Raw genomic sequence first — 26,030 nt, forward strand, 5'->3', positions numbered from 1 at the left:
AGTTACTGCATCTTTTAGCTACCTTTTAATATCTAGAAGGCCCAGTCTTTAAACATTGTTCCTTTTCTAGAATGCCTTTTAATATTCTTGGTACTTGACTCTTTCATACAAACATTTGAATCATATTGCTAAATAAAATGTAAAATTGAGTGAAACAAACCACATTGAGAATTTTATTAGAATTATAGTCTATCAGTTTAAGTTTATATCATAACAGTGTTCAATCTCTCAATCCTTGAAATAGTTGTATTTCTACCATTTTTTTCAGATTTGCCATAATGATTTACAGAAAAATTTCATACTTTGCTTTCTATAAATTTTATACATTGAAGAAGATTTATTCCGGGGCCCCTGTCTGGGTGGCTCAGTCAGTTGAGAGTCTGACTTGGGCTCAGGTCATGATCTCACAGTTCATAAGTCTGAACCCCGCATCCCTCTAAGTGCAGAGCCTGCTTGGGATTCTCTCTCTGCCCCTCATACTTTCTCTCTCTTTCTCGTTCTCTCTCTCTCTCTCTCTCTCTCTCTCTCTCTCTCTCAAAATAAACTTAAAAAAAAATTTATTCCTGGGACGCCTGGGTGGCTCAGTCAGTTAAGCATCTGACTTCAGCTCAGATCATGATCTCATAGCTGGTGAGTTGAGCCCTGTGTAGGGGCTCTGTGCTGACAGCTCAGACCCTGGAGCCTGCTTTGAATTCTGTGTCTCCCTCTCGCTCTCTGCCCATCACCCCCCCCCTCAAATATAAACATTAGAAAATTTTTTTTTAATTTATTCCTTAAAAAAAGATTTATTTCTATTTTTTGTTACCCTTGTAAATGATCACTTTTTATTTTATTTTACTAAGAAATGTGTCTTTTGCTGCTGGATTTTAGAAATGAACTGATTTTTGTATTTTATTTTAGTTTAGTTTAAAGTAATCTCCACCCAATGTGGGGCTCAAACTCACAACCTCAGGATCAAGAGTCACATGCTCTCACGACTGAGCCAGCCAGGTGCCCCATTTTTTTTATTTTTTATTTTGTATTTTTGTATCCTAAACTCTGTCATTAACTCTATTGGTTTAGCAGTAGATTTTGGGGAGGTTTTCTCTGTGGAGAATTACATCTTATGTAAATAATAAAAACTCCTTTTTATTCCTATATCTACTTTGTTTTTCCCCTGTCTGCACCAACAAGGACCTCATTATTATGTTTTATTGGGTATAATGATGACAGGCATCCTTGCATTGTTCCTGATGTTAGAAAGAATGCTTTCAGTTTTTCTTCAATCAAGTGTGATATTTGTTAATTATTTTTGTACATGTACTAAGTTAAAGAAAAGACTTTCTGTTTCTTTTGCTAAAAATTTAATACAGAATGAATGTTGAATTTGATTGCCTATTTTCCTTTATTTATCAATGTAATAAGATCCTTACCTTTTCATTTGTAATATGTTAAAATATATTAATCACTCGAAGAATTTTGAATTGTATTATTTTCATTGGACTGCATGCCAAGTAAAGACCAGCTTCTGATTGTGAATACAGAGGCTATTTTTTTCTCTACCCACTATCAAGGTCAAGATTTAAGTTTTTCAATCTGTCTTTTTCTGTGTGGTGGGGGGTTTAATTTTCATTAAGCTGTTAAGATTCTGTTTTATGTGGAGTCTCCAATCCAGGTCTGCACCAAAGGCAGACTAGAGGCATGCCCTCCATGTCTTATGCATTCCTGAAAGTAGAAGCTCAAGGTACCAGAGTTTGCAGGAACTCTACTGAAAACTAGCTTTGGTGCTCTTGAAATAAATTTTTAGTCCCAAGATGGAGCCACTCCTGCACAGGTGCAATGTCAGCAAACCAAAACTTAGATAAACTTCATGCCCTTGTAAATGCTCAGCTTGAACACAAACACCATATATCCAATCAGCCAGTCCCCAAACTCTAAGCCACTTTTAGGCATTTGTACCCCAAACAAGGCTGACTATGTGGACCCAGCCAATCAGATATTTTCTACTGTGTCTTCCTTTTTCTTTGTTCTTCATCTAATAAAAGCTTCCTGCCCTCTGACCCATTTTGCAGTTCTCCAAAGAGAGACTGTCTACTTCATAAAGTGTTAAAGTTTGTTTGTATCACCTAAATTGTTTTCTTTAATATTTTTTTAACAGTTTTTGGTGACAAGAAATGGGATCCAAAGCTGACTGCAAACACCCTTGGACCAAGGACATGCACAGGCAAGATGCCCAATGATCCCTTTGAATTTACTGTTCCTCCTCTTCTTATCTAAGAGCCTTGGGTAAGTCATCCGCGGATTTGAGCTATCTATAACTGGAATCATATAATATATTCCATTTTATGTCTGGTTCTTTCATTAGATATCAAAAATTTCATATTCAGCCTTGGTGTTCTGTATGGCAACAATTTGTATATTCTCATTACTAAGATATATTTGCTTTTACAGATAGGACAAAATATGTTTATTCATTCTTCTATCAATAGTCTTTGGGCTGTTTCTAGTTACTAGCTTTTATGCATAATGCTTTTATGAAAACTCATATACGTGTTCTGTTGAATACAGTAAAACCTTGGATTGCGAGTAACTTGTTCTGCGAGTGTTCCACAAGACAAGCCAACATTTCTAATAAATTTTAACTTGATAAATGAGTGATGTATTTCAGTATGAGTAGTACATGATGCCAAATGTTTCATGATCACAACTAAGCCAATGGCTCTTCTTTCCCTCTCTCACTGTTGGATTGTGGGTGATTGTCTCCCATGCTCAGATGCTTGGTCTCAGGCTGCAGTGTTTGGCAGAAATCAGTGATTTTTCAGAACTTTGGAAGGTGTTCACACCTGGCACCAGTGTATCTTTTGTCACTTCAAGGCACCTATGGACAGTCCTTTGCTTTTCCATATAAGAATAAGTTTAGGAATGCTTTGCTTCATTCTGGGTCAGGTTGCCTGCAGATATAGACCCTTTCCTCTGCTGTCTTATTGCAAGTTACATTAAATACAGTATATGACAAGAGTTTATTAATACTGTACTATAGTCAACATCCGTACAAGCATATACAATGGCTCCCATGCAGAAAAAGGTTGAAAAGAAAGGCTGTAAGAAGGAGATGATTATGGTGGAAGTTAAGAAGGAAATACATCAAAAAGTACAAACATGGTATGGGAATGGCTGAAATTGCAAGATTTTATAAGACATCTACATCTGCATCTTGTCTGCAGAGGAGGAGGGGAAAAAGGCAGGAGAATCCCTCACTTCAAATGAGATTATGGAGATGTGTAAAATGTGGGAAACTGCAAAATTTTGTAGAAAAGCACCACACGAATAAGGTTTGTATCAGTGCAAGCGATGAATCTGTTGAAAAACAATGCAATGTCATATTTCTGCAAAATCCTCAAAAGGAGGAAAAAACAAGTGTCATTGGATAGGTTCCTTGTTAAAGCTTGCAAGAAAAGGATTCCATTGAGCCAATAGACACCAGTGATTCCATTAGTGATAGTGAAATTCATCCTACACAATAACCCTCCCTCACACCAGCCATGAAGGTTTTCAAAGGTACATGCAGGTTGATTTATTTATTTTTCTTTGTATTTTGTATTTTTTTTATTATTTTGTATTCTATCACAGCATTGTAATCATTTTTATATACATATTTTGGGTTGTAGAATTAATCATCTGAGTTTCCATTATTTCTCATGGGGAAATTCACTTTCATATACAAGTGCTTTGGATTACAAGTACGTTTCCAGAATGAATTATGGTGACAGACCAAGGTTTTACTGTATGTGTATACTTATCTGCTAGATACACATCAAGGAAAGATATTGCCGTGTCACAAAATAGGCATATATTCTGCATCAGTAGACATCACCAAACAACCTTCCTAGTTGGTTTTACTATTTATACCCCCACCAGCAAGCAGTATATGCAAAGTCCAATAACTTCAAGTTGTCACTGAAGCTGGGTATTATCTCTTTTGGATTTAATATTTAGAGGCTGGGTAATGATTGCAGTAGATTTTAATTTGCATTTCTCTATGACTAATGAGGTAGAGAACCTTTCATACATTGTTTGGCCATTTGGATATCCTCTTTTGTAATGTTCATTCAAATTATTTTCTAAGTATTCTATACAGTTTTCTATTTTGTCCATTTATATGATTTCTTATATATAGTCTATGTAAGCCTCTAACAAATGTGCACATTGCAAATATATTCTACTCTGTGTGCTATCTATTCATTTTCTTGATGATAAACAGAAGATCTTAATGTAGCTCTGTTTATCATTTTTTTTCTCTACAGTAGAGTTTGTTACCAAGTTAAAATGTCTGCCTACTCCAAGATCATAAAGATACTCTCCTATGATTTCTTCTGGAAAATTTTTTTTTTCCTTTGACATTTACATTTATTTTCCATCTGGAATTGTTTAATATAATGTAAAGTATAGAAGGTAAGACTGATTTTTTTTTCTTAGATGTGTATCCAGTTGACCCATGGCCATTACTGAAAAAATCATTCTTTCCTAATTTTACTACAGGATGAAAACATTGTATCAGGTCACTATATATTTTTGAGTTTGTTTCTATTTGTTCTATTCTTTTCCATTGGTCCATTTTTCTATACCTATACCAAAACACACTGTTTTCATTACTGTAGGTATGCATGTCTTGATTTTGATAGCATAAGTCCACAAGCTTTGTTATCGTCTTCTAGATTGTCTTTTCTAGCTACTTTTTGATGTTTTTTTAAATTTAGATACAATTTGCATGTGCTTAAATGTTAAAATCTTATTTTCAGTTTGATGAGTTTTAACAATTGTACATATCCATTTCAGAATCACCCAAAACAAGATATAGAACATTGCAGTTATGCTCCTTGCATTATTTTGATGCAGATTCCAGGTTTCATTGTCAAAAGTATTTTACTATATATCTATAAAAGAAAAGCGTTCTTAAAAACTAAACCATAATACCATTTTCAATCCTAAATGTGGTAACTATGATTCCTTAATAATATCTAATTGCAAAAACTTGATTTTGAATTAAAAACATACTTTCTTCCCTTAGAGGTCATGTTCTAGAGAGTTACAGCAAATACATGCAACTTTTCTCAAGATCGGTTCCACTGTGGTTGCAATGAAGATTTTTAAAATGTCTGTCCTGCCTTAATCACAGATAGGAGAGACAAAATATATAAAAACATTGACAACCGTAAATTGCTACACATATACATATATATATATGTATATATACACGTATATTATATACGTATATATATATATATATATATATGTATATATATATATAAAATTGTCTCCACTAACCTTTTCATTTTATATAAGCCAAACAAAAATTAAGGAGGTTAAATCTGCAACTTTTGAGTTCCTCCTCCCCTTCTTTCTTGATGAAGCCACGTCTCTCTCCTTGGGCAGAGGCATCTTTTTTGGTGATGGAGGACTCCTCTTCCATCTTCTGGCAGACCTCTCATGAGAATATCTATCTCTCCTCTTTCTTTGACTGCTGTCTGATCATTGCTACAATCAAGCTCATCTTATTTACCACACATCATTTTCCTATTCTGGCATCTCTATATATTTTTTGTGATATCAACATTTGCTTCTTTTACCCAGATACAAAACCCTGACGGTATGAGTGAGGGACAAGGCCATGGGGCTCTTTTCTCTATAATTTATGATGTTCGGGTTTTGCAGCATTTCTTAAGTCTGTAGGTTGATGTCTTTTGTCAATCTTGGAGTTTTCTTGGCCATCATTAAATATTGTTCTGCTTTGTTCTCTTCCTCCTGTTCTACTGGTACTCAAATTAGAAGTATATTAGGTCTTTTTTTTCTTTCTCCTCATATGTCTCCCATCTCTTTTTCCTATTTTCTATCCTTTCACTATTCACACAGTTTAATTGGGATATTTCCTATTGGCCTTCACTTAAAGTCACTATACCTTTCTTTTGCTGCATCCAATTTGTTATTAGACTCATCTATTTATTTCTTAAATTGTAGTTGAATTTGTAATTAGTAAAAATTATGTTGATTCTTTTATGTTTAGAGATTCCACTTCTCTAATGAAATTCTTCCTTATATTATTTATTTTCTTAAACTTAAATCATAGTTACTTTAAAGTACATCCTTAGTAAATAAAATGTCTAAGTCTTCCTGGGTCACATTTTCTTGTCATTTATTTTTCTTGGTATGCTGAGTATTTTTTTTAATGATTGTGGGACATTTTGCATTAATAATTCTAAAGACTGAGTAATTTGTATTTTACTCTGAAGAGGATTCATCTTCCTTCTATTGAATAGCTTGCATGGGGATGAATACCTTAACCCAATCAAGAACTGATCTACTCATGGTGTGTTTTTACTAAAGCCCCTTTCCTTGCTATGTCCTCCCATTTTATTTTTAATCTCTTCAACATTTTAAGGGTGTCAACAATTATTCCCTTTAGCTTCTTTGCTTCTTTCTCTCTGTAGTTTAAGAATTCAATAAATTCCCTAAAGAAAAATCACTGGATTTTTCCTCATTTCCCTATGCCTCAATTTTTCTGAGATCTTGGGCTCTCAAGTTTTGGCTGCCATTGTATTTCTAACCTCTACTTTTTATCCCTAGACTTAATAAAATTGCTGAAAACTCTGCTAGTTTCCATTTTCCTAGTAACAGCTCTGTCTCTCACTTCATAGCCTTTTTGTCTTCTCCAAGAATTGGCAAAAGCACTGTGCTTACAGCAGCTTATAGAATATCAGTCTGTCTTTCCTTGCTTCCCTCAAATCGTTGCTAGCAATTCTAGAAACAGATTTTTCTTTTGCATTTTAGCTGGACTTATTTTGTTGCAAGCTGCTCCCTCATATCCAGAAGCAAAAATTTCATTTAAGCCCTTCTAAGATTGTTTCTTTTGATTTTTTGTGGACTAATCCGTGGCATGGAGGTAGAAAACTTAAATTTTTAAATGGAAGTGAGGATGTTAGCTACTCTGTTGTCAATAAAATGAATTGAATTCCAGGGGAAAAAAAAATATGACTACTTATAGTTATTTTTACCCTACTTATTTCTTGGCCATGTTCTAGATAATTGTGATTGATATATAAATAAGACACACACTGGGGTGCCTAGGTAGCTCAGTCAGTTGAGTATCCCATTCTTGATTTGGGCTCAGATTAGGATCGCAGGGTCATGGGACTGAGACTCTTGTTGGGCTCCATGCTGAGTGTGGAGCCTGCTTAAGATTCTCTTTCACTTGCCCTCTGCCCCTCTTCCCTGCTTGCATGCTCTCTCCCTCTAAAATAAAATGAAATAAAAACTTTTTTAAAAAGACCCATATTAAGTCAACTTGTAAAATTAGTGAATAGGGATAATATAATAATATAATAATACATATATAATATATAATAATATATATACAATAATCTAATTCTACATAAATACTTTATAATTCTCTTTTTTGTTTTCATTTGACTATATTAATATATTTTCAACTTCATGTCAAAACTATTTAAAATAACTACATATATTTTGATAACATCAAAATTCAATACTACTTCTTATACTTGTTTTTCTTTAAATTTCTAAATATTTTCTGCCTTCTCTAAGTCCTGTCTTGATCATAGCCTCACTTTGTAACATTCTCAATGTCCCAGGATATGGCATAGATATGTAGGTAATTTATTCTAATTTTCTCTTCTTTTCATTGACCAACTGTTGAAACACAGTGTCCTGTTCTTGGTCAAGCTCAAATTTTACTTCTTTTTAGGACCTTTACTGTCCTCATATAAGCAATATAAAAGGCATCAGGCTCATATACACTCATTGAATTTGGGAGGGGTTGCATTTTTGGACATGATCTTTTTAACTAGATCAGTTCTTTAAGGGGCCCTCATAGCATGATCCTCAGAGGAAAAAGTTTACAGCGTAGTACGGGTATTTGGGGAACAACAAACTTACAACTGCTTTCATCATATTTTCTTTCAACTACCTTTTATTCAGTTCTTTGGCCATAGTGCCAAGTTGATCTAAATTTCCTGATATCTTTCATATTATGAAAGTCCATCTACTAACCCTAATTTGTATGATAATCTGTGCTATTTATTTTCTCAATCACTTTCTGATAGGTCTTTCAACATCTGTATGACTTCCACTTTAATATCCTGTGTGATACACCTTTTATTTCTTTTCAACAGGTTAAATGCATCACTCACTTTCCTCTTGTCAGGCATATGAGTCAAAACTTAATCAAAACAAAAAAGAAATGGCAGGGGTACCTGGGTGACTCAGTTGGTTAAGCATCCGACTCTTGATCTCAGCTGGGGTCACGATCTCACGGTTCTGACTTTGAGCCCCACTTTGGGCTCTGCACTGACTGTGGAGCCTGCTTGGGATTCTGTCTCTCCCTCTCTCTCTGCCCCTCCCCTGCTCACTCTCACTCGTGCTCTCTCAAAAAATAAACTAAAAAAACAAAAGCAAACAAACAGGCAAAAAAATAAATGGCAGATAAATAGATTATAGTGGTGTAAACCATATTTTATAATAATCATAATTAAGGATAGCAACTTAGAACAAATATTGACTGAGAGATAACAACAGAATAACAGTCAAATAAAATCACATATTGTACTATAATAAATTGTTCTATTTTAGTATATGTGAAATTATCATAAGCATTTCAGAAACAAGTAGCACTATAATAAACCAGCAGAGTGACATAAATGACACATCTATGAACCATCAATAGATGCTCAACAAACTTCAGGATGTTATTTCATTCTCCCTTAGGTAGAATTAAATGCTTTCTCAATTTATGTTCATAGCATTTAAGTATATTCTATTATGACACTAGCCTGGAAGATCTATGAATTCAGGAGTCACAACTAACTTGTTCTCCCCTGCATCCAAAGTGCTATTTAGTATCTGTCATGGCATATTTTTTAAAAACAGTTATTTAGTTTTGAGAGAGAGAAAGACAGAGAAACAGAGTGTAAGCAGGGGAGGGGCAGAGAGAGAGGGAGACATAGAATCTGAAGCAGGTTTCAGGCTCTGAGCTGTCAGGACAGAGCCTAATGTGGGGCTTGAACTCAAGGACTGCAAGATAATGACCTGAATAGAAGTCAGATGCTCAACCAGCTGAGCCACCCAGACACCCCAGCATATGTGTTAAGTATTTTTCCAAATAAATGAATCAACATTCAGCATTTCTTCACTTAATTAGGAATTCCTCAAGCCTAGAAAGGGCTTGATAACAATGAATATCCAACAAATATTTATTAAATTCATTATTTCAGATAACAAACATTTATTTAGTCTTTATTGTCTGCCATGAACTGTACTAAACAAAATGAGAATTACTGAGCAAATTGAAAATATATTCACTACCCTCATGTCTGCCTATTCTCTTCCTTCCTAATTCCATCATCTAATATTTTTCTATGTCAAGAAAAATAATTATTGAGAAGAGTAGTTTAAGAAGACTATGAGATAATATTAATGCTCCTTGAAAATAATTTATGTTTAAAACTTTTATTCATCTCTAATGCTAGACGTAATCCTCTTTTTTTTTTTTTTTTCAGATTACTCTTCCATTAACAAAACACAAGTTCAGAGGATATAAGTATTTAGAGAGTACTTGAGAAGATTGAGTAGGCAAGGTCCCAATTTGCATTATATAGTTTTTTTACTCCTAGGGTATTCCCTTTGTATACAAATAGTTACAGACTCTGCTTGAAAGAAGACATTTTCAGTAATTCAGGGATGTGTGTTTTTCACTCATCTTGGGTGGGGATGTCTGGAAGAAGTAAGAAATGAAGGAAGAATCATAGTAAAAATGACAAGAAAAATATGTTGAAAATTCAGTTAGGATTTTAGGAGATATGAAATTTAAATGCAATAATTTCCTGATTATTTTAAGTTAAACCTCTCATCTCTCACTCAAATTCTTTCTTTCTCTTGTCTAAAATATTTTTATTTGAGTACAGTTGACACACAGTGTTACATTTTAGATGTATAACAGTGATTCCACAAGTCTGTATGTTATTATGCTACACTCACTACAAGTGTAACTACTATCTGTAACCATACAATGCTATTACAATACCATTGACTATATCCCCTATATTGTACCTTCTTTCCCTGTGACTAATTCCACAACTGGAAACCTGTATCTCCCACTCCCGTCTACCCATTTTGCCCATCAACCCACTCTCCTCTCTGGCGACCTTCAGTTCTCTGTATTTATGAGTCTGTTTCTGCTTTTTGTTTGTTTATTTACTTGTTTGTTTGGTAGATTCCGCATATGAAAGAAATCATATTGTATTGGTCTTTCTCTGTCTGACTTATTTCACGAAGCATAAATACCCTCTAGATCGATCCATGTTTTTGCAAGTGGCAAGATCTAACCTTTTTTTATATCTGACTCATATTCATTCCAGTGCATGTGTGTGTGTGTGTGTGTGTGTGTGTGTGTGTGTGCGCTCGCATGTGTGTGCGCGTGCATGCTATCTTCTTTATCCTTTCACCTTTTGGTGGGCACTTAGGTTGTTTCTATATCTTGACTATTCTAAATAATGCTGTAATAAACATTGTGGTGTGTATATCTTTTTGAATTAGTGTTTTAGTTTTTTTTGTTTTTTTGTTTTTGTTTTTTTTTAGGGTAAGTGCCTAATAGTGGAATTACTGGATCATATGCTATTTCTATTAATTTTTTGAGGAACCCCTATACTATTTTCTATAGTGGCTGCACCAACTTATATTCTCACCAACAATGCATGAGGGTTCCTTTTCCTTCCCATCTTCTCCAACATTTGTGCTTTCTTGTCTTTTTAATTCTAGCCATTCTGATAAGTATAAGACATATCATTGATTTGGTATAGGTTTTGATTTGCATTTCTTTGATGAGTAGTGATGTTGAGTATCTTTTCATATGTCTGATTACCATCTGTATGTTTTCTCCATCAAAATACTTTTATGTCTTTAACTAAGCATAAGATCTGTGTCTCCGTATTAAAAACATGAATGTATGGTTGTTACCTAGAGATAAACAGTAACTATGCTGAAGAACATCTTTTAAGCTTACATATACAAAATATGTAATATGTATTGTTTTTATTTAAAATAAAATATCGACAATGTAGATTCTTTTGAATTACATTTATATAATATGTTCACGTCAACACATAAACTTTTACCACATTTTTAATTAACAATATATGATTCTCATATATTTGTTCATATTTAAGACTTTCCCTTTAACTAGAGGAGTATTATAAACAGGTCTACATTAGAAAATAATTTGCAGTTTTGTGAAGGAGGTATTACATAAGTAGAAACTGAGAAACTGGAAATGAAGTAAGATTAGAAAGGTATTTCACAGGCAAATCTGATAAAGTTAGTGACAGACTAGATGCTAGAGATGGGGGAGACTGAGGAGGAAACAACGGGGTTTTTAACAATGTGGGAGCCAAGTAGAGCATAGCAATGAGTTTAACCAGAATAGGAGCCACAGATATGGACAGATCAGAAGGCATGACATGCCTCCAACCATCACAGAGTTGAAAGAACCTGAACAAAGTAATCCAAAACACCAAAGGGAATGAAAGTATGTTTTTCACAATCATATATAAAACTCAAGACTGTCTACTTTTTATATTGTTCTTTGAAAACGCATAGGAAAATCTGTAATATCGTAGAATGCTATTAATTTATATTTATTGAATTTCTATTTTCCCATTTAGTATCCCTTCCCAGTGCCGCTCTGATTAGAACAAACATAGTCAACAGTACCAGAGGAATTAGAAGCCCTGTTCTTCAGGGGCATGTGGAGTCCCTTATTTTGTCAAATTCAACAGATCATCTTGACTGTTCCTTGACATGTGTGATTAATTGCCAGGAGTCACTTTATTCTCAGCATCTCCCTCACCCGTGTTGCTCAGGCTCTGCTCTCCAGCTGCCACATCGCATCTCTCAGAAGAATTGAAATACGCCTTTATATTTAAATTTAGTCCTTGTGATCAGGCAGAACTTGTCACATACCTGCCATCCTCACCTAATAATAGGCAAGCGTGAGTGAGTACTAGGACTCCTAGTGTATATTTAATACACTATCCATTGCGTGAAAATACTGATGTGTCTCCTGGAGCCTGCATTGATGCATACATTTGTTTTCTGTTATGCCCACTCTCTGCCATCTGACAGTTCATTAAACCCAGTATTTGGTTAGGTAATGTTTGCTATTCTTTCTTGTATATTTACTTCAAATTGGAAAAATCAAATTTAAAAACACGATCCAACTTTCAAGATTCTTATACATAAAACTTACATAAAACAAAGAATAGTCAGATAATAGAAAGGCAGTGAGGGTAAAATCAATAGTTAACTAATTTTAAATGGTACTTCAGAGCATCTTATTTTTTGAATTTTGGAAAAAAACGTATATTTTAAATTAGCCACCCTGTCTTGGGACAATTTCAAGAAGCATGAAAAATGAAGTGTTACTAAGATTCAGTCAATGCTTTAAAATTTTCTATTAATGATAGATAATGGGCATAATAATACAGATAATAATACAGGATGCTATCAATGCTTTGTATTTGGCACAGATACCTTTATTTAATTCCAAATTAGAAACAATATTTCTAACTTTCAAGATGCTCGTTAGGTTTCCAAATTAGAAAATGGTATTTCTCCATTTTTTAAGTTTGTATGTACATGTGTACGGTTGTATGTATGTATGTATTTACCCTGAGAGAGAGAGAGCATGCAAGCATGTGTAGGGCTGGGGTTGTAGTGGGAAGGGGAAAAGAGAAGAGGAGAGAATCCCAAGCAGGCTGTATGCTAACATCACAGAACAGGGCTTAATACCAAAAACTGTGAGATCATTAGCTAAGCTGAAATCATGAGTCGAATGCTCAACTGACTGAGCCACCCCAGTGCCTTGGTATTCTTCATTTTTAAACATGGAAATGGCACTTGATATCAAGCCTAATCATTTCACTTTTTTTTTTTAATATTGAGTTCAAGAAAAGGCTAAATATAGAAGAGGCATCTTAGCCTCCATGTTGTACATAACTATTTCCTTTTAGTAACCTTTTGAAATTAAATTTTGTATATTCATTCCCTTGTGTACATTTCCTGCTATATATCTAGAAGAAAGCCATGGTGTCAGTGATGAATAGAACCAGTGACCTATCCTTCTCTACAAGAACAAGATATTCTCTCTTGAGAGAACCTACTCTGAATTCTGTGTTTCAGTTCCCTCTCGTAGCTCCTATTTCTCTGCTCAGCCAGCATGTTTTCATAGTAGCAGATTCAGATTCTTCTCAGGAAAGAAGACCAAAAGATCAGTGTCGAATTAGCCACATTAAATGCTCTGATCAGACTCAAATATAATGTTCAAGAGTATATTTGAATTTATCAAATATTTTTTTAATCCATAGTGCTTCTTTTAGTTCAGATAGAAAGCTCAGATCACTTCTTTTTTTACATTAATGAGAATAAAGTACCCTCTGCCATGCAAGGTTATTCAGGTGCCTTTTCCAAATTTCAGGTATATTTTCTCTCATGTATTCATTCATTTATTCACTCATTTCTTAGTTAATTCAATCATTAGTGATTTTTCCACAAGCATTGATCCTTAAGTGTGAATACAAAAATAGTCGATAGAAATGATATACAGTGACATAAAAACCAGTTATTGATAATTCAATGTATATTTTAATAGTCTCATCTTAAAAGCTAGTTGAAATTTTAACAAATTATGAATATTTCTAAAATCCTTCCTTGAAAGAAACTTGATTCTTTGGCTAAACATTTTTTTCCAGTAAAACAGAAATTTCGTGTTAGATGTTTGATCTTTTAGATCTTCCATCCGTAGCAACTGAAAGATAACACTTTGTAATTCAAAGTTATTTATGGAAATATTTCACTGACCTAGTGAGGCTCTTATGGTATAGTCACAAAATAAAGTTATTTTCTTCTCCCTATTCATTTAAACCTATTCTGTGAGAATAGAACTTTCCTGCCTTAGATGAAATATTTGACAGCTTCTTTAACTCTTTGGTTGTACTGTTTTCATTCAAATGAGAAGGATCTCACCTGAATAATTAAGAAAGCCAGTTCAGCATAATAATTAAAAACTTAGTGTTGAATTCAGTTCTTAATCTTATTCCTTTCAACAGAGGGAGACTTCCAGTAGGGAAACTTGGAGAAGGAAAGGGCTGAATGCATGGCTTCCTTTCTATTTCCTGCATAGGTTACTGCTCTGCTCCCATCCTCACTAGGCTGTAGTAGACAGACTACTCTACAATTAAAGGGAGTGGGAGATTAGTGAGAAAAGAGGTAAAGGGCAGGAATTTTGCTACTTGACAGATATTAATGTTATTAGGCATTGAATTTCTCTGTGATTTTAAGGTCTTTAAAGCTAACTCTTTCTTGAAGCACATTCACAATGCATTTTCACCTGTCTAGTCATTTGTAATATCCTCAAAAGTTCTTGATTTTGCGATGTTTGGTTCACTCAGTCTTTCTCCGTTGGAATCCCCTTCTTAACCTTCCTCCTTTCACTTTTGGGCAAAATTTCTTTAAGTTAGGTTTAGTGACTCACCTACTGTAAGCTAAATGCTTTTGAATCCTTTGTTCTGGTAAATTCTGGAATTCAGTTTATTCCTTTTAATTTTGTAATTAGAACAACTAACAAGCTATACTCTTTCTGGGTGTGGATCTGACACCAATTTCTATGCCTCATCCCTCTAGGGGGTTGTAACAAGTCAATGCTTTTTTTTTTTAATCTTAGTGCAGTCTGAAGTTCTACCATTAACAGAGACATTGTTTTCACATATCATGTTTCATCAAACTTAAGACTGCACTGATTTAAGATGTGCAGTTAATTTATATTCTGCCATTAAGAGACAACATCACTTGAAATACATGCCCTGATTCTAAAGATGTTAGAATGTGAACAGTGGCACATGTTAGAATTGCTGAAAAATGGTCTTGGCTTTCAGAAGTGGGGCAAATCACTGCTGACAATAGATTAAACTGCCCTCATTGCTGTTGTGGGAAAGCTGTTTTTGCTATTGCTACAGTGGTCTGTGGGTGGAATCCTACAGACTTTGACAAGTTTGACATAGGGATGCTAAGAGCAGTAGCAAACAGTGGAAAAGGGTTAGAATCAGGAACAGCTGTGTCCCCTAGACTGAGAAATAAAAGGTCTCTAGACAGGTGCTAATAGCTCACAGTTCTCAAGTCAGCCTCTTGCGTAAAGTTATTGAACCTATTCTCCTTTTCCCTCAAATCTAATGGCTTGGCTCATTCCCTAGCTTCCTCCTTGTCTTCTCTGCAACTTTTAAAAGTCACTGTTCTTCAGAAGCCAGGCAGAAGTTATGGGAACACCAGAAAACTTCCTCTGCCTGCCTTGGTAAGAAACCTGGTTCCCCATCCTGAAAAGGGATAGTTAACAGGACTTCTTAGGGCAATGCATCTGGTACTTGTCTACCAAAGTACTCATATTTGGAGGGTAAATGCAGGCCTGTGGCTCAATTTCTTTTTTTTTTTAATTTTTTTAATGTTTATTTAATTTTGAGAGAGAAAGAGAGACAGAGCATGAGCAGGGGAGGTGCAGAGAGAGGGAGATACAGAATCCGAAGCATGCTCCAGACTCTGAGCTGTCTGCACAGAGCCCATCGTGGGGCTCAGACCCACGAACTATGAGATCATGACCCGAGCCAGAGTCCTACCCAGATGCTCCCGTGGCTCAATTTCTAAATTTTGAAGTATATTTATGGAAATTTTGAATCTATATGCTTGTTTTGAAATTTACTAAATTTTTGGAAGTTGATAATTCTGGAAGAAGTGCCACATTATTCTGGGTCGATGTCTTCTTTCTTTTTAATTTTTTTTAATGTTTATTTTTGAGAGAGAGACAGAATGTGAATGGGGGAGGAGCAGAGAGAGAGGGAGACAGATCTGAAGTAGGCTCCAGACTCTGAGCTGTCAGCATAGAGCCTGACACAGGGCTCAAACTCACAAACCTCGAGATCATGACCTGAGCTGAAGCCAGAAGAGCCAACCAGGCACCCCAGGTTGATGTCTTCTTAAAGCTCCTCTGTTTTGCATTAGAAGAAATTATGTCAATCTCAAACATGTTTCACTTGCTCCAATTTTTTTTTTTGAACCTAGAGGATGTATCACCTCTTTCATAAGTCCTTCTTGGATATTCCACCACCTAATTTTGGGATACAGTAGCAGTGGGCACTTACTAGGGAGAAAGAGGGAAAGATTCTCGTCTGAATATGAAATAGCTATTTAATTTCAATAGCTTTGTTACCTTTCTAACTAACATTCCTTGTGTAGTGGTGCATATAGAGGCATTCATATTTTTTTTACATGTTAAAAATACTAGTATGCTTATTAAAAAGTAACATTTTATTTATTTTTATTCAAGCTTGATTTCTGAAAACAGGAGTTCTTACGAATAGTATCTCCATCTTGATTGGCCTTTGAGTTCTACCTTGCCATTTCCATATTTTCATGCTGACAATTACAAAATCCTAAAACCTAGAAACACCTTCACAAATAACTATTCATAGGGTATTAATAGATTTGCATTACATAAATGGAACCTAAATTAGTTAATAAAGCTAAACTAAAAAAAAATGTTTTTTAAATCGTTCAGATTTTGGCTCAACAGGACCCTATAGGAATTGGCTGCCCAGTGTTGAACTAATTGAAAATAAGAAGACGTAACAAATGTAAATAATAAAAGCTATCCAGAAATCCTATAGATTATGATAATTTATGTACAAACTAAAATATAGAAAGTACAAATGTGTTCCAGGAGCATATTAGAAGGAATTTGCAAGGTTTTTAAAGAAAATGTTTCATTTACCTTATTTCTTTCTTGATTCCTCTATCTGGGACAGCTCTCCCATCTCCAAGACACATAGGTCTACACTTTGACATCCCTTCCTATCTGAATGGAATCTTTCTTTTTATTTCTTTAATTTTTTTTAACGTTTATTTATTTTTGAGACAGAGAGAGAGCATGAATGGGGGAGGGTCAGAGAGAGGGAGACACAGAATCTGAATCAGGCTCCAGGCTCTGAGCTGTCAGCAAAGAGCCCGACGCGGGGCTCAAACTCACGGACCGCGAGATCATGACGTGAGCCGAAGTTGGCCGCTTAACCGACTGAGCCACCCAAGCGCATTCCCTAAATGGAATCTTAACAATGAAATGAAACAATGTGATTGAGATTTTGTTGCAAGCATCTTCCATAATCCATATACTTGTAGTAATCTCTCTGACCACCTTCACTCACTGTCTCATTGTATTTGATACTTTATTCAAAGGTGGTCCCAGTGACTGACCTTATCCACTTTCATTTCTCCCCACTTTAGTATCTAACTCCAGACTCTTTCATAGATATTCAATAAATGCTTGTTTGTTGTTGTTGTTGTTGTTGTTGTCTTTAAGCAAAATGAGGAAGAAGCCTCAACAAACCTTGGTGATTCTGAGATTAAAGGTGAGATTGAGGAGGAAATGGCTAAAATGAGAACAGAATGTTTTAGTCCTTTGCAAGCAATGTGTTAGGGGGGTTTTTCCTCCCTCAAGCTCAAGACCCTTTATCAAATTATTCTCAATATTGTATGTACTCATTCACTAAGTAATTACCAACTCTTTAATATGTTCTAGACTTGATGTGTGTGTATATGTATGTGCTTTGAGGGATGAAAGTTAGAGAGGAATGATGAAAGGATAAGGGGATGGAAATAAAATCTTCAAGTTGAGGAGTAATCAGCCACATAAATAATTAAAATATATATGAAAACAATGAAACAGAAGTAAGTAACATGTGCTTTGGGAGCATAATAGAGGGTCAAATTAATGAAATCATCATGACCCCACTGGAATGTGTTAGCATCCATGAAATATTTTGTAGGAATTTGAGAATGACATTGTGTAACTGTTGCCAAAACTGTTTTTCTTTTTTTTAATGAATAGCTGATATGGCAGAAGTCTTCAAGATTAGAACTGTGATCCCTATACAGAAGAAGGGATCTACATGAAATCAAGAAAATTATTAGAACATGGAGCCTTAATGAAATAGGGCACAAAACCTATTATCAAGAATTGCTGGGTGAATCAACCCTATAGAAAAATAGCATTTTTTAATGTCAAAAATTTGAGTTATTTCAGGAGGAAATAAAGAGGAAATATTTAATACTATCTACTCATCCTTTCAAAAACATTGCCATGGATATTCATAAGATAGCTGAGTAATCATTCAGTGGGGTGTTGACTTCAGATAAGAAAGACAAAAAACTAGTACTATTGTTTAACGTGTGTCATGTATTACACCATTTTCTTCTGACAGTTCTGTGAGATACACAAATGAATATCATCCTCATGTTACAGATAAGGCAGTTGAAGTGTTTGAGTAACATTTCTGTGTTCCTAAAGTCTGGCTCCAGCGTCTTAACTATTTTATATTTTATTTTAATTTTTTTTATTAAAAAAAAATTTTAATGTTTATTTGTTTTTGAGACAGAGAAAGACAGAGTGTGAATGGGGGAGGGTCAGAGAGAGGGAGACACAGAATCTGAAGCAGGCTCCAGGCTCCGAGCTGTCAGCACAGAGCCGGACATGGGGCTCGAACTCGCGGAGTGTAAGATCATGACCTGAGCCGATGTCGGATGCTTAACTGACTGAGCCACCCAGGCGCCCCTTATTTTATATTTTATACTGTCTGTTTGGAAATAAGAAACACCTCATAAAGATAAGCTGGAAATTTTGTTAAAGAGATCCCTTAGTGTTCAGTAAGTTCAGCAACTAATCATCTCCCTGACATCTTCCTACACAGTTTCTAAAGTAGGACATAACTATGAAATCCTCAAGTTTTGAAAGTAACCTAAAGTCTTCTGAAATCTAGTGATAAAATGAGAACAAGGCAAATATTTTTTTTAATCATTATAACCAAGGAGCTGATTCTCAACAAGTATCCGATAGAAGCACAGACTAGATTCTACTAGGTTATGACAGGTGCATGAAGATGCAGGACAAAGGATGGGCAAATAGGAAAGCAAGCTGTGTAGCAAAAAAACTGGAATAGAAAGGGACTAAGAGAGAATTTCTGTGTGTGTGTGTGTGTGTGTGTGTGTGTGGTGTTTTTGTTGTTGTTTATTGGTCTCTGCTCCTAAGTTTTGCTGGAAAACTTTGGTGAGAGAAAGTGATGCTTAAGGATAAATTTTCTGTGGAATATGTTGTATACTACTTTAAAGAAAGTTACAATAAAGATCGACTGAATTCCTCAAGTCTTTAAGAGTTGTCCTTGTAACTCAATAATTTTTTAATATGACATCTCAGAGATTAGCCATTATGGTGACCAGTTATATCTACATTAAATCTAGATATCTATCTACCTATTTATCTATCTATCCATTTATCTACCTACCTATCTCTCTCTTTAGAGAGAGAGAGAGAGAGAGAGAGAGATTGTTTAGGGCATATACCAAAATATTTTATGTGAGAGTGACTCTAATATAAAGTATTTATAAAATGAATGAACATACTTATAAAATAAATTGAATACTGAGCTCTAGATAACAATATAAGAAAATATCTGAAAAGCATTTTAAATTGTATTATAAGAAAATGGGCCTAAAACTCAGCATCAATCTTAAAGTCCAATGAAATGGTTTCTCAGAAAGGCATTAGAAACTCAACAGAAAATTATCCTTTAGTTTTATATAAAAAGCTATGTGGTTATGATCACTATGCATCAAGAAGGATATGATGGAACCACAAATGGCAATGAAAATGAACCAATATATAAGGGAAGGAAGATTACATCAGGAAATAGTAAAATGAAGAACTAATTTAAAATGAAGAATTAAAATGAGAGAGAAGGAGAACAGAATTTGAAAATTATGGTTGTGAAACCATGAGTAAGTTAACCTCAGAATTATTCACCAATTTCCCAAATGCAGTAAGAGGTCCTGTAGTGAATGACTATTGTTTTACTGTCCAGCCAACCATGTCACTTTCTGGTAACAGAGCAAGCACCTTTTCTTTTTTTCTTTTGAGAGAAATGTCCCTACCACTCACTTATCAGTTCATGCTATTAGTTTGGGAAAGATGAGGGATTGGCTCAGGCTCGAGTCTTCCCAGAAAAACTCATCCAACTCAATCTGGACCAATGAAAGTCAATGATGAGAAATTGCTAGGACCATTGTGAAAAGTAAATTCACTTTCACTGAAATGTTTAAATTAATAGAATATATTTTAGTAATTTTTGGGAAGATAGCCTACATAAGATTGAAGCCATCAAACAAGAATATCAAATTGGAATGGGGAGAGAAAGAGTGTACTAGTGAATTCAGCTGATAAGAGCCAGGTCTATCTCAGGGATTTTTAGGTATATGGGCCAATAAATTATTTTTCTATGTAAAATAGTTATAGGTAATTTTCTGTTACTTTGAACAAAAAGAATAAATGTACACTTTGAAGTCCAAGTGAGAATATTTGAAAATAGTGTTGGTTCGAAACTTCCCTGAGTGCAATCTGAAACCAACTTCTATATGTGAGGGCAAAGGCAGATCAATGAAAGAAGCAGACCACCCAGACTGAAAGGTGGCAGTTTTAATAAACAAAGGTACTTCTGATGACACTTGTCTTGAGCACAAGATGAATAAATCTCTGTTACCTACCCACCAAAATCTTACCAGTTTAAATAGAAGCCTTAACTGAGTTAAGTCACATACCCAAGTCCAGATGGCCTCAACACCACATTTATATCTCGAGACTGCATCCTTTGAGCAGCTTCTGGTAGCAGAGAAGGCAAGCAGAGTATGCATTCCAAGAACACGGGTGGGGGTGAAGAGCTTCCAATTGCCTGGGTCCAGTTTATGGGTTAGCTAGCAATCACATCTTCAAGACCTCCTCCACCACTCCAGCCCTTGTGACTGTCTCTTGCAATCTCACATGCACCTCCCTCCTGCCTCTTCTGCAATGTATCCCTGAGCAGTCATCAGAGGGTTTCACTAGCGTGGAGGTGGCTCATTGGCGTCTATCTGGCTGTATTGGAGGCAGACTCCACAGCAATAATACAGGAAACTCAAACTAAGACAATAATTCCCCAAATCAGTGACAACTTTTTCCACCAAATGCTTCATGATTTAAACCATTGATTTATTAAGTCTCTTAGGCTGGGGGTTAGATCATTCAGGGCATTTACTATGCCCTCGTGATTTTATAAAGACAACTTAGGAGACTGATCAAGTATGAACACAGAACATTCTGTTTGGTTAATGGCACAGGTGCCTCCTTGTAAGGCAGTAATAATGTCCAAGGCTATCCTATTCTGGAGGACTGCTTTTCTCATTAGAGACTTTATAGTGTTTATCAAGGACAGGCTTCGTTGTCTATCATTTAAGGTTTGCTGCATGAACTCACTAAGGGCTTCTATGTGTGGTATAATGTCCTCTAGGCCAATGGAGGAGATAAAGACAGAGGCCAAATGATTGTATCAGTGGAAAACAGAATGGGCCCACCTAGTGTGGAGAAGAGAGGGGTTGGCAGTTGTTACTGTGTGTAACCCAGGGTACCGTGGTCCAGCCATACAGGTCAAAGCCATGGCCAAAGACCATTTGTGCCACATAACCATAGGGTACCATTTGGGGCCAACCAATAAATACCTGGGCAGGGAGACCAGTCAGTGTCAAACCAGTCACTATCTTTAGTACGATAGAATGACTACACAGATCCAGTGAAATCCATTCCATACTTCTGGCATTCCATACTTCTGGCATTTGGGGTGGTTCTGTTTAGAGTGAATTTTCTGTTCTCAACAGAAAAGATAAAACACAGGTTGTCCATAACCCAAGGTAAACCACATAAACCTATCCCATATCTGAACATAGCCAACCATGGCTCTATAGCGGTTATTTTTAGGACCCTTCCAGTCAGCAGTTTGATGTGCTGCCTTGCAGCATTTTTGGCAGATAAAGAATACCCATGCCCACTGTAACAGAGAGTGTGTGCCACAGGCCAGGTCTCTGGAACTATACTAGTAATATCAAACGAATTAAGAATACTAGTCCTAACTTGTTCTTTAATGTATTGCTTTAGGACCTTCCAATCCCCTCCCTGGAGTAGTGATACCCACCATGGCAATCCTGACAAGCTAGAGAGGAGCAGCTGCCCACATACCTAACAGTTGAATTGATTCCTTTGTTGGGCAAACAAATGGGCCCACTCTAGAAGGGCATTTCCATCAGATGCCCATACTATGCCTGGACACCATAGGAGCAGTAGAAGTCTAAGGTCAAAAATATGGATATTTTGTAGGAAATTATATGAAGAAGTCATTCTCTAAGAATTACACTTGTGGCTTGATCCTTAAATGTTAACGTGGCTGCAGCTTTAGGAATTTGACCAGGTTGTGTGTACCATACATGTTGGCCAAGGAAGGCAGCACTGTTGAGGATAAGGAGGGGGCTAGGAGTGAGATATCCCAGACCAGGACTCCCACTTTTCTCCCCTTTCAATGGTGTATATTCCATTGCAGGTATCATGTGCTTCAACAGGTCCAGTTTGCAGCAGAACAAAGGAATCCCAGTGGAGATTGAATAGTTTCCCCTTACCCCGGGGTGTGAAGAAACTCACCTATCTTGGTGGGACATCTCATTGTACCTGCTTTTTCACAAGTGTCTGGATCTTTAAAAAAAAAAATGTTTACTTTTGAGACAAAGAGCGGGAGCAGGGAAGAGGCAGAGAGAGAGGGAGACAGAGAATCCAAGCAGTCTCTACAGTGACAGCAACGAGCTGATGCAGAGCTTAAATTTGTGATCTATGAGTGACCTAAACTGAAGTTGGACAACAGACTGAGCCACCCAGGCACACCCACGAGTGTCTGATCTTAATCCTCAGGTGTCTGTATTTTAATCCTCAGTATCATGTGCCCTCCTAGTTTTGTAAATGGCACTAAGTTGTCCAATATATTATTCTCTTCTTCCACCTTGTCTCCCAGCCCCTAAGCTAGTAGAGTGTGGACAACCAAATGTCTGTCTCTAAGCTCATCTTCCAACTTTCTAACTTGAATTTCAACCTCTAGTTGGGCATCGTTATCCAGCCAAACTGCCTGCAGTGGAAGTCAGTGCCCTGCAGCAACTATTCATTTTACTTCTTAGCTTAAGGTGCACTACATGCAGTGCTCAAACAAGTGCATTAAACCAGATGGCATTTTCAAGGTGTCCTCATATTCAGTGAGATGGTCTACTAGCATCTAACATATAGACTGTGCCTCCCCATGTTGAGGTTGCTGGTCAAGGCAATGTTTCCCCTACAGACAACTCCTTTCTCAAAGCCCATTTCTTCAGTCTGCTGTCTGGCTTGCCAATTTCACATTCACAACATCCTTGGGAATCTCCTCAGTGAAATCTGAAACCAGCATCCATACACAAAAAGAGACTAAGGAAAGAAACTGACTACTTCAAATTGGTAGGTAGCAATTTTTATAAGCAAAGGCACAGATAATGCTTATCTTGCCTGGCTACAAGACAAGTAGACCTCTGCACTCACATGGCAGAATCTTAAAAGTTCATTTAGAGGCCTTAACTAGATTCAGTTACCTAACCAGTCAAGATAGCTTCAATACCACATTTCTGTCTCAAGGCTGTATGCTTGGGAGCAGCTTTTGGGAGGGAGAAAGGCTAGGACAACATGCATTCCAAGGACAGGGGATGGCATAGGGAGCCTCCAATTGCCTGGGTCCAGCTTGAGAGTCAACTAGTGGTCACGTCTTCTTGGTGACCTCTTCCAACAAATAGCTAGAGAAAGTATTTTGTAATTTTAACTGGATAAATAGATTTAGAAATTAGATTAACATAATTATATATAGTTCTGCATTTTCAAAGTCAAAATTTGGTATAATATCATGGAGAACAGTTATAACTGCCATAGAACTTTTGTTAATAATGCATTGTTTTTCTGAATTAACTGTTGGTGTGATTGTATTATTTATTCCTCTGTTACATGAAAATTAATAATTTTCTTTGCAATTTTTTCTTAATATAAAGAGGTGAGATATTAATAGTCTGTTCATAAAAAAGTATATGTGGACTTAATAGAAAGCATAGAAGTGGATATATTATATTACTGGATAAAATTTTAATAATTTCTTCCTGATATAAAATGTATAACAAGTTATGGATTATGTCACAATAAGATCTAAGGATTTGGAGGATTTTTAAGGGCTATCTAGGCCATTCTCCAACTTTTATAGTTTAATTAATAAGCATGTGGTACTACTTGAAATTTTCACGTACTTTCTTCTGCATTAGGTAGCTATTTCCATTGAAGATATTTTAGTTGTATGAATGCTATTTCTTGCATTGATATGAAATATGTCCCCTTTCAAATTCAAACTATAATTTCTCACTCTGTATTCTCAAACAATACAGATTATTTCAATCAAGCTATTATATTTCCCTTTAAACTTTAGTCCAAATATCCTTTATTAAAACATTTTAGTAGGATATTCTGCCATATTTGAGTTTATTAAAAATTAGTAGAATACAGTAGCATATCCCATTAAAACATTTTGATTCATATACATCTGTGGCTCACAATGTGCCAAGTGCAGTGCTTGGCAGGAGAAAGAGCAATATGCTGGGCAGAGAAAATTTCTCCTCCCATATATCATATTCTCTGGATGGAAAATATATAAATATATAAAATATTGTGCATTGTTGTGACCATAAATAAACAAGATGATGAAAAGGTGTTGCCCTGGGAGGGAAAAACATTAGATACAGTGAATGATCAAAGCATTCATCTTTAGGAGGTGATATTTGAGTTGAGACCTGAATAATAAGAAAAGGTCGTCATGAGATCTGGGGAAAAAGCATTCCTAGCAAAGTCAGGCAAAGATCTTCGGATACATAATCACTAGGAGAAAACAGCTTTGCTTGATTTCTAATCTCATCTTTTCTGATACAGTCTAGAAGTTTTTTCACCCAAAGTTAAGTCTTAGAGATACATATATTTTAAACTAATTGTTAATAAACTTAAGTACAGTAGAACTATTACTTTCTGTGATTTGATGCTCTGGTTCAATTAATGCAGCCTGAGATTACATTAGCCTTTTTATCAGTCAAATTGCATTATTGATTCATATTAATGAAGCACCATTTTCAGTACAATTTTTAAAAATAATTTTTACCAGGTAATTAGTTTCATTAACATGGCTCTTTTCCCTTGCACTCTTGGGAATGACTAAAATAAGGAATTGGGACTTTTGCAACAGAGTTAAAATAATAGTTATAATTAACAGCAAAAGACTTTAATTCAGTTGCTATTATATGAGTCTGGCAAATCTTTCCATTCTCCCTCTGCAAACAAATTCTTGATTTTTATAGGTGTTTGCCTGCAGGCTTACAATAAATGGAGATGGGTAGTTTTTCTATTTAGAATTCATAGACATTGTGCCTTTCTGAGATGACTCATTCACTGCAGTCTCTGTAAGTGTCCTTTCTACACTGCTAGGATTCACCATGCTCCCTCCCTTAGCTGTATGCAGATCTGTGTTGCTATAATTCACTGTCTAGCTACTATAAATCTTTCAGTAATTCTACAAAAGTAAAACTTAATTTTTTTAAATGAGGTAATCATACATTTATCTCTTTCCAGTTGTACCAGATATCTCCAGGTTCATTTTATCATCATCCCAGAGAGGGTTGTTTCTAATCTTCAAAGGCCAAATTTCTTCTCTAATCTACAAACTTCTTTAGCATTTGCCACACTTCTGTGTTTTCCTGTGAGTAACTTCCTATGATAATCTACAGTAGAAATGAACATTAAGATGGACATTAACTAACACTCCTCTTGGGGTATTTTTACAGAAAATAATTTATCTTCCAATATTTTCATTATCATTGCTTCTCAAGGCTCAGTTCTGACCCTCAGAAACTTGCACTCTACTTTTTTCTTTGTAATTGCGCATTCACTAAACTATTCGGTGATGATTGAAAATAGATAATTCCACTTCAGAATTTTCTCCAGA

General features: G+C 35.6%; 1 protein-coding gene across 6 annotated transcripts in view; it reads left to right on the top strand.

Moving 5' to 3' along the window:
• The window catches only part of LOC102948923 (bifunctional heparan sulfate N-deacetylase/N-sulfotransferase 4), a 375,766-nt gene that overhangs the window by 5,751 nt on the left and 343,985 nt on the right, over positions 1-26,030 (top strand). For all 6 annotated transcript variants that reach the window (XM_042984004.1, XM_042984005.1, XM_042984009.1 and 3 more), the window contains exon 2: positions 2,138-2,265. The gene's annotated coding sequence lies outside the window, so the exon portion shown is untranslated. The remainder of the gene's footprint in view (positions 1-2,137; positions 2,266-26,030) is intronic.

Source organism: Panthera tigris, chromosome B1 (genome assembly GCF_018350195.1).
Source record: "Panthera tigris isolate Pti1 chromosome B1, P.tigris_Pti1_mat1.1, whole genome shotgun sequence".
In the NCBI taxonomy this organism is placed as follows: Eukaryota; Metazoa; Chordata; class Mammalia; order Carnivora; family Felidae; genus Panthera; species Panthera tigris.